An 8,268-nucleotide genomic window follows, 5' to 3' on the forward strand; every position below is an offset into this window, starting at 1 on the left:
ACAGGTGTTGGGTGAATGGGCGGTGGCTGCCCAGGGCCTCCGTGGAAAGGTGGGGCCAGGAGCCACACTTGCCTCCGGGGTTACGTGGAATGCCACGTGGAGGCGCTGGCACCGGGCTGGGCTTCAGGAATGACCATCCGTTGCTCTTAACTTCCTGAATTACGTGTCACATGGAAAGGAAGCGTCCAGGAGCCGAAGCCCAGCGGTGAGTTGACTCCTCAGGTGGCGGTGGGCCCTGTGTGTGCATTTGTGTAGACAGTCTCCACCCGCCCTCTGGGCCGCGGTGCCCGCATGGCCGACTCTTGTGCAAATAGAACATTTCTAAAATAGTTCTGCCACTTGTGGAATTTGTTCTCCTTCAGCAAATATTTGTGTGTGATTTCTCCTCTCCTTTCCGCCTCCCTTCGCGGCCTCTCCCGCCTCCCCGGCTCCGCCCTCTGAGCTGGGGATGTTCTTCAGGGCCTCACCCCTGTCCGGGGCCCCGGTCCTCCTACAGCCCTCCATCGGTAAATATTTACACCTCGAGGGCGTCCTGGGGAGTGTCATCACCCTCCTTAAGCAAACAGATGTCACTGAAGAAAAAAGGGTCCCCTGAGCATCTCCCTCCTCCGCCCTCCTCTCTGCGGCCTTGACCTAGAACAGGACATGGGACAGCAGGAGCCAAGGGTCGCACTAGTTGTCCATGCGAGACCATGCCGTCTACAAGGTCCCTTTCCCATCCACTTAGTCCTCACAGGGAACTTAAGGCATCACTTATGCCTTATGCCTCCTGCTGAACTCAGAGAAGTTGAGCAACTTGGCCTGGGTAGCACAGCTAGTCGTGATGGAGATGTAACTAGAACTCAGGTCTGTCAGTCACTCTGGAACTTGGATGTTTTTTCTTTGCAGCTGGGTTGGGGCATACGGCAAAGAGGGGCTGGACAGGCGGCGGCTGCCTGAAGGACGGTGCGGCTGAGGACCTGCACAGTTCATGAGCAGGGGTTGGGTGCATAGGAGACACGCATCAGTGCTTCGGGTTCTTTGATCTGCTGGGCGGTCTGCCCACCCTGCTCATCTTCCAGTGCAGGAGTGGTGGCCGCTCTCCCCCGATGGCAGCTCATTCAAGGGGTTCAGAGGCGGGAGGGGGAGGACTGTGCCAGGGCAATGCCAGGAGACCTGGGCGCTGCGGCCCGGTGGGAGCTCTTGAACCAGGGTCCGGTTTAATAGGAAAGTTTATCCAGCGGCAGCCCGAGGCTCTCCCCGGAGGGAAACCGTGGCAGGGGCGACGGGGGCCAGGAAAGGTCCTAGCAGCTCTTACTGCAGCCAAGTGTGTCCGCCCTGCTATTTCTTTGTGACCCAAATCCTATTGCCGATGCATCAGAGAAACTGACTCCCTCCACCACTGCTTGTGCGAAAGGGAGACTCACACGCTGCTTTTGGAGAGTGGAAAATTGTAGTTAGGCAGCCCAAGGTTGAGCTCCCCTGTGCCCTTGTCTTGTCCTGTGACCTGGGGACGGGCAGGCACTTCCCTTCTCTAAGCCTCAGTTTCCTCACTGGTACAATGGGGTGATGATAACGTAACCCAAAAGTAGCTGTGTTCCCTGTGGTCCAGCTTTAACATGTCCGTCCAAAGGAGTCTCCCCTTTACGTTTCTTCTCACTTTGCCCAATGCCCGGAGCTTGCACATCAGGGAGGGTGAGGGAGCTGAGTCGACCCTCAGAGACCCAGGAGGGATGGGGGGAGATGGAGAGGGGTCCCACATTCATCCTGACTTCTCCCTATTACTCGTTAACAGGTCACAATGCCAAGAGCTAACATTTATGGCGTGTGCCAGGCACTGTGCAAATTTAGCCCACACCGACCCTGTGAGGAAGGGGCTGTGATGGTCCAGCTGAGGGATCCGAGGCCCTGGGAGGTTAAGTTGCCCGTGGCCTCACAACTAGTAGGTTAGTAGGGCCTAGTTTTACGCTCAGACTGTGTGACTCAGAGCCCGTGCTCGTAACCATCCTGCTGTGCTGGCCCCCAGCTCCTCAGGGGCGTGGTCCACGGAGTCCACAGGACTCAGGAAAGCGTGTCAGAGCCCCACACAGTGCTCGGCACACGGTGCTCAGTAAAGCTTGACTCGCCAACTGACCAAGCAGCTAACCGAATGAGGTGTTTTATAAAACAGGGAGTGCTTTCTTTGTGACATCTTTGAAAAGCTGACTTTCCTGTGCAACACTTTTGTCCTGAAAGTGGAGGACGCCCCTAGGAAAGGCGTCACCTCTGATGGGATGGGATGAGCCCGGGTGCCAGGGTCTTCATCAGTTCCCATAGATGCTCGGCCCAGCTCTGACTGCATAATCTGCAGGAGGAGGGCCCTCCCAGGCTTTTTGAGCAGACAGTGGAGTCTCGTGAGGAGTCCGGGCAAGGCCTCTTTCCAGCTGTGTGATTTGGGACAAGTTCCTAGACCTTTCTGAGCTTGACTTTTATCTTTTGGATGTTAATGCCACCTTGCAAAGTTGTTCCAAGGTTAACAGCTCATGATACAAAATATCTAAAACTGGCCTAGCGCATGATGCGTGTCTGAACAACCCCCCATTTCTCCGTCTCTGCGCTGTTGACATTGGAGGCTGGACGATTCTCTGTAGTGGGGCTGTCCTGCGCATCGGAGGATGTTTCGCAGCATCCCTGGCCTCTGCCCACTAGATGCCAGCAGCTCCTTCCAGTTGTGACAACCAAAAATATCTCTAGACATTGACAAATGTCCTTTGGGGACAAAATCAACCCTGGTCAAGAGCCATTGGAATAATCCTCGCTATTGTTATCATCAAGAGTAAGAATGATTTTTTTAAAAAACCCATGATGAAGGCCGTCCCAGCCCTGGGGTGTTAACAGCCTATGTGTGGAGACAAGACCCTGCTTATAAAACGATTAGAAACACAGAGACTGTCGCTCGGTGGGAGTTGGGATGTGCCATCAGGAGAAAAGAAAACCTCGGAAGATGCTAATATCTGCCCTCAGACGAGATGCTCCTGCCATCGCGCAGGTGGTGAGGCCACAGCAGTCACCCCGCGCTTGATATTCCTCAGCCCTCCTGGCAAGCCTGTGAGGCTGGCTTCTGCTGCTCCTGTGGACGGGAAAATGGAGGCAGCCGAGCCCTCCTGACGTTGCATCATTCTGATCTTCTCCTTGGCCTCCCCCTTCCACTTTTAAGAGCTTTTGTGATGACATCCGGCCCACCTGGATAATCCAAGCAACTCTCCCTATTTTAAGGTCGGCCGATGAGCAGCCTTAATTCCATCTTAATTAATTCCCCCTTGCCGTGTAACACAAGAGACTTACGATTCTGGGGAATAGGATGTGGACCTGTTAGGGGAATCATTATTTTGGCTGCTACACATGGGGTTCAGAGGGTAGGAGGTAAGGAACTGTGGTTGGGGAGGCTCCTCACAGGAGGGGCTGGCAGATCAGCCCACTTGGAGCTGAGGGTCTGTGAGGGGAGGAAGGAGAGGTGAGACCATACAGGCGAGATGGTGCCAGATGCTTGAGGTATTTTGTGCCTGGCTGGGGATTTCTGACTTGATTCTTAGAAGTAATGGGGAGCCACGGAAGGTTCTTGGGCAAAGTTAGGACAGAAACGCATGCAGGGTTTTTGTGGGAAAAACACCTCTGCAGATGGGTCAAGGATGGAACAAAGCAGAGGAGGTGGGAGGCAGGAGAGCCACCTAGGTGAGGGGCGTGGTGGGGGGGGCAGAGGGGTTGGAGGGAGGGGACAAGTGGAGGACTCTGAGGCCACACGCTGTCAGGGGACAGGCTTTGTGGTTGACGCAGGTTGGAAGCACAGTTCTGCAGCTTCCTAGCTGTGTGCACGGGGCAGGCTGAGCTTCACTCTTCTGAGCCTCAGTTTCCCTGTGGGGTCTGAGACAGCGGGAGGCAGGCAGGGGCTGGTGGGGGGCGTGATCCCACTTGGCCCCAAGCTCCCACTCTGCTTTCTCCCTGCTGATAACAGTCCCTGTGCGCACGTGGCACACGCGGCTCTTGGCGTCTTCAGGTGCCTTCATGTCTTCACGCTGCGCCCTACGCCCAGAGTGTCACTGAGTGTGGGTGCCAGCGGGGGGCGGGTGACAGAAGCGCGGATGACAGTGCAGGGTCCCAGGACCCTGCTGGGCACGCACTCATCACTGTCAACCTCGCCAGCGCTCTCCCAGGCGTTGCAAAGGGGCAGGCGCTTCCCCATGTGTAGGTCTGGCCGCCCAGCCTTAAGGAGGTTTAAAAACTGCAGGGGCGGGCTGGTGTCTGTGGCCCATTTGCATGTGGGCTTCCTCGTTCATTATCTCAGCGGGGCCCTCGGGTGGGTTCCTTTCAACTGTCAGCCCCCTAGAGTGCGGAAAATGGGATTCAATTACATGCAGCTTCTGGGAAGCCCTGTGGCCATATAGGGAGAGGTCCCCCTGCATCCTGCAGACTCAGATGCGCAGCCTTCCAGGCTTCTCCTCTCAGCAGAGGCTCCAGCAGAGGGAAGGGAAGGGAGGGAGGCCCAGCAAGGTCGGTGACTTGCTCAGGGTCACACAGCTAGGAAGGTGCAGAGCAAGGCCCCACGCCCAGGTCTCTGTGACCCCCAAACTCTCCACTCTGCATGTCAGGCTGCCTGGGGTTGGAGACAGGAGTCCCTGAGGACTCCTGTCAGAGAAAAAGGAAGGAACTGGAAGATCAGAGGCTCCCCAGACAGAAAGAGGCACGAACGTCCTGGCTACAGCCAGGCAGGCGGCATGTGGCTGCTTTCTGGGCAGCTCAAAATCTTCTAGACTCTGCAAGCCTGGGGAGGATGGGCCTTCGGAGTCCCGGAGCCCGTGGGGACATGCCGGCTGGAGGGAACAGCAATGAGGCTCTGTTTTGGGTGCCTTTCATGTCTCAGGGGGTGGCACACAGTGCTTCTCCGGACCCCCCAAAATCCCATAAGATGTTGTTATTCCCAGTTCACAGATGGGGAAACTGAGGCTCAGAGGAAGGTTACATGAGGGAGTAGGAACAAGACCCTGTGCACAGAGCTGCACTCCTCAAGCCCCTCTCTCACGTAGATCGTACAGCACCCCTGTGAGGTAGGAATCATTGTTCCCCATTTTATGGGGGAGCAAATAGGCTCAGAGAGGTGAAGGCAGGTGCTCAGGCTTGCACAGCCAGTGGGCGGCAGAGCTGGGCAGAGTTCAGTCTGACTCGGCTTCTGTGTTCTATCTCCCATTTATCTTCCACTTCGTCTCTATGTTCCTCTGCCCCAGGTCTCTGACCACCAGTCTGCCTGTTCCTGCTCAGCCCTCAGCGAAACTTCCCGTGGGAGCCCTCCTTCCCACTGTGCTGGACCACTCGGGGCTCGTCTCTCCTCTTCCCTCCCGGGGAAGGGTGGGCGTCTCTGCCTTGCTGGTCTTGGTCTCAGCCGCATGACTTGCTTCGGCCAAAACAACGGGAGCAGACGCGGCAGGACAGAGGCCACACATGTGCTTGGTGCCATGGCCTCTCGCACTCCCGTGATCTGCCATGGGAAGAACATTCCCCAGGAAGATGCTGGTCCAAGGGGTGAAAGAGGAGGGGAGCGGGCTTAAACGCAAGCCACAGCCAGGAGCTAAGCCCACCCAGCCTCCAGCTTGAAGCAGATCTACCCAGAGACCCGTGAAAGGGAGAAACAAATTCTTGTGATGGCAGTGAGCTTGGGGGTTGCTTGTTACACAGCATCACTGCAGCGGGAGCTGCCTGATACACTTATGAAGTATGAAAGGGTCCTACGGCTCTGTGACGCTGGCAGAGACCCAGCCCACACTCCCTCCACCTCTCTCTGAGCCATCCGGATGCGGCTGTTTTCTGTGAGGAGGAGGAGACAGCTTTGAAGGGCAGAGTTGGGAGGGAGTGCGGCCAGGAGTGATGTGCAGACCCCAGGGCATGTGGAAGGGAGCAGGCAGAGACTGACCGTAATTGACCTTCCCACCCTCCATCTCCCTTATCTGGTAACAGGATGCCTCTTTCCTGTGGGAACACATTCCCATGGTTTGTAGATGGGGTCAAAATGCTCCCATCCCCCACCCCCCATACCAGGTAAGGGCCTGCAAGTCAGGCCTGGTGGATCAGAATGTCCCGTCCGCTCAGCCACAGCTCAGAAATGGGCAGAGGTCTCCGCCAGTCCCTTGGAATCCTCCTTGGGGGTTTTTGTTGGCACTCTGGATGGTGCATGGGCCCCACCCTGCTTTAGGAAGACAGTCTCTTTACAAGATGGAAAGAGAAGTGGAGTTCTGATGACATCATCTGAGACCCTTGAATCAGCCAGGCCTGAAGCCCACACCTAACTCTTCAGATCTACCCCTCAACTTTTCAGTCCTATGAGGCAACCAGTTTAAGCCAGTTTAGAGAGAGGTTCTGTCAGTTGCGCTTCAGGGGCCGTGCTAGGAAGGGAGGGGGCGGGGAGGGAATGGAAAGAGGGAGGGAGGGTGGATAAGAAGAGTGGGAAGTGTCTTTGCACAGCTTCGAACGCCTGGGAAGGAAGGGAGGTGCCAGCCAGGCCTCTGGAGCTGCAGGGCCATGTTGCAGCCAGCTTGCTCTTCGTGGCTGTCAGAGAGGTTGTCCTGGCGGAGAGTGGGGGTGCCCTGAAGACCTTGCTGTCGGAAGGTCTAGGCCAGAGGGGGATTGGGCAGGATGGTCCAGTGAGGGGGCGGGGGGTGTTGAGAGCCTGGTCAGGGGGAACCTGACTCCAGGAGCAGCGGGCAGGGAGGCTGTGGGTTCCCCTCAGGCCTTGGGCCTTAAGCTGGCACAACTGAGGGTTAGGGGCTAGGAAGTGGGTGATGGGGGCTCGGGGCTATCTAGGCCCCAGCTGGTCCTCCTGTGGCCACACTTGGTGGTGGGGATCAAAGGTGTTGCTGGAGGGGCCCGCTGTCTTGTGCAAGGCTGCTGTGTTGGTCTGCTGGGGCTGCCAGAGCAAAGGACCCCAGGCTGGGGGACCTCCACACAGACATTTATTCCCCCACAGTCTGGAGGGTAGAAGCCCGAGACCGGGTGTGGGCAGAGCCGGCATCTCCTGAGGCCTCCTGGCCTGGCTCCCAGACGGCCGCCTTCTCCCTGGGTCTGCACATGGCCGCCCCTCTGTGCATGTCTGTGCCTCAGTCTGCTCTTTCTATAAGGACACCAGTCACATTGGCTTAGGGCTGCCCTAAAGGCCCCACTTAACCTTAATTATCTCTTTAAAGGCTCTGTCTCCAAATGCTGTCACATTCTGAGGTCCTGGGGGGAGGACTGCAACCTACGAACTTTAGAGGGACACTATTCAGCCCACAAGAGATGCGCGACAGCAACCTCGAGGCTGAGGCCAGTGCCGCCTCCATTTCTGGGGACCACGTAACCTGGGGTTCTGGTGGAATCCATGGGAAGGGGAAGGAACTGAAAATGCTGCCGCTCAGGACTTCCTGCCCATCTTGGGGGCCAGTCGAGCCGGGTTTAATTCCATTTGCTTATTATTATAAGCGTTTTAATTCACTCTCTGAATAGATGATATGGGGACATGGAACAGAATTCACGAGGCCCAGGGGTATTCACAGGAAATCCTCCTCCTTCCCACGCCGCCCCCCCGTGTGCCCCCGCCCCCTGGGCCCCCTCCCCCGGGGCACAGCCTCCCGTGACCGGTTCCTTGGGTCTGTGTGCAGAGTCTTTGCCTGACCCACCTACACACACTTCGACCCCAGCTTCTCAACTCTGGCTGCACACTGGACTCTCCTGGGCGTTTCAGGGGTCCTGGGGGCCAGGCCCCACCCACACCAATGGACCAGAGTCTCTGGGGGCTGGCCCAGCACTGGTCCCAGAGACGCCGCCCACCAATGCCTGAGGGGCTCTGCCTGCACCCGACTCCGCGGGCTCCTGGTCCTCAATCTGGGGAGAGGAGCGGGGGCCCTGCCTGGGTACCAGCCCCTCGCACACGCGCTCTAGTTTCCGTTTCGTGACATCCCTGCCGGGCGGTATGATTGTTATCCTGTTTTGCAGATGACGAAGGTGACACTCAACCTGCCACACAACCCACCAGGGTCCCCCAGCCTGGAGAGGCAAGCAGGATCCAGGCTGGGGGACAGCACTGACATCCTCCTTCTTGCAGCCGCACTGCTAGAAGGACAAGAATGAACCAGACTGGCGGGATGCTGTGTGGCAGGGCCGCGCTCACAGGGAGGAAGGGCTCTGCGGGTCGGCGCCGGCTCTCACCCATACCCGCGCTCCTCATGGGCCAGGAGGGGCCAGCGAGCGCCGTGGCCCAACTTGCCTTTCCCTTGACCGAGTTCTTCC

The sequence above is a fragment of the Equus przewalskii genome, chromosome 29 (genome assembly GCF_037783145.1).
Source record: "Equus przewalskii isolate Varuska chromosome 29, EquPr2, whole genome shotgun sequence".
Taxonomy (NCBI): Eukaryota; Metazoa; Chordata; class Mammalia; order Perissodactyla; family Equidae; genus Equus; species Equus przewalskii.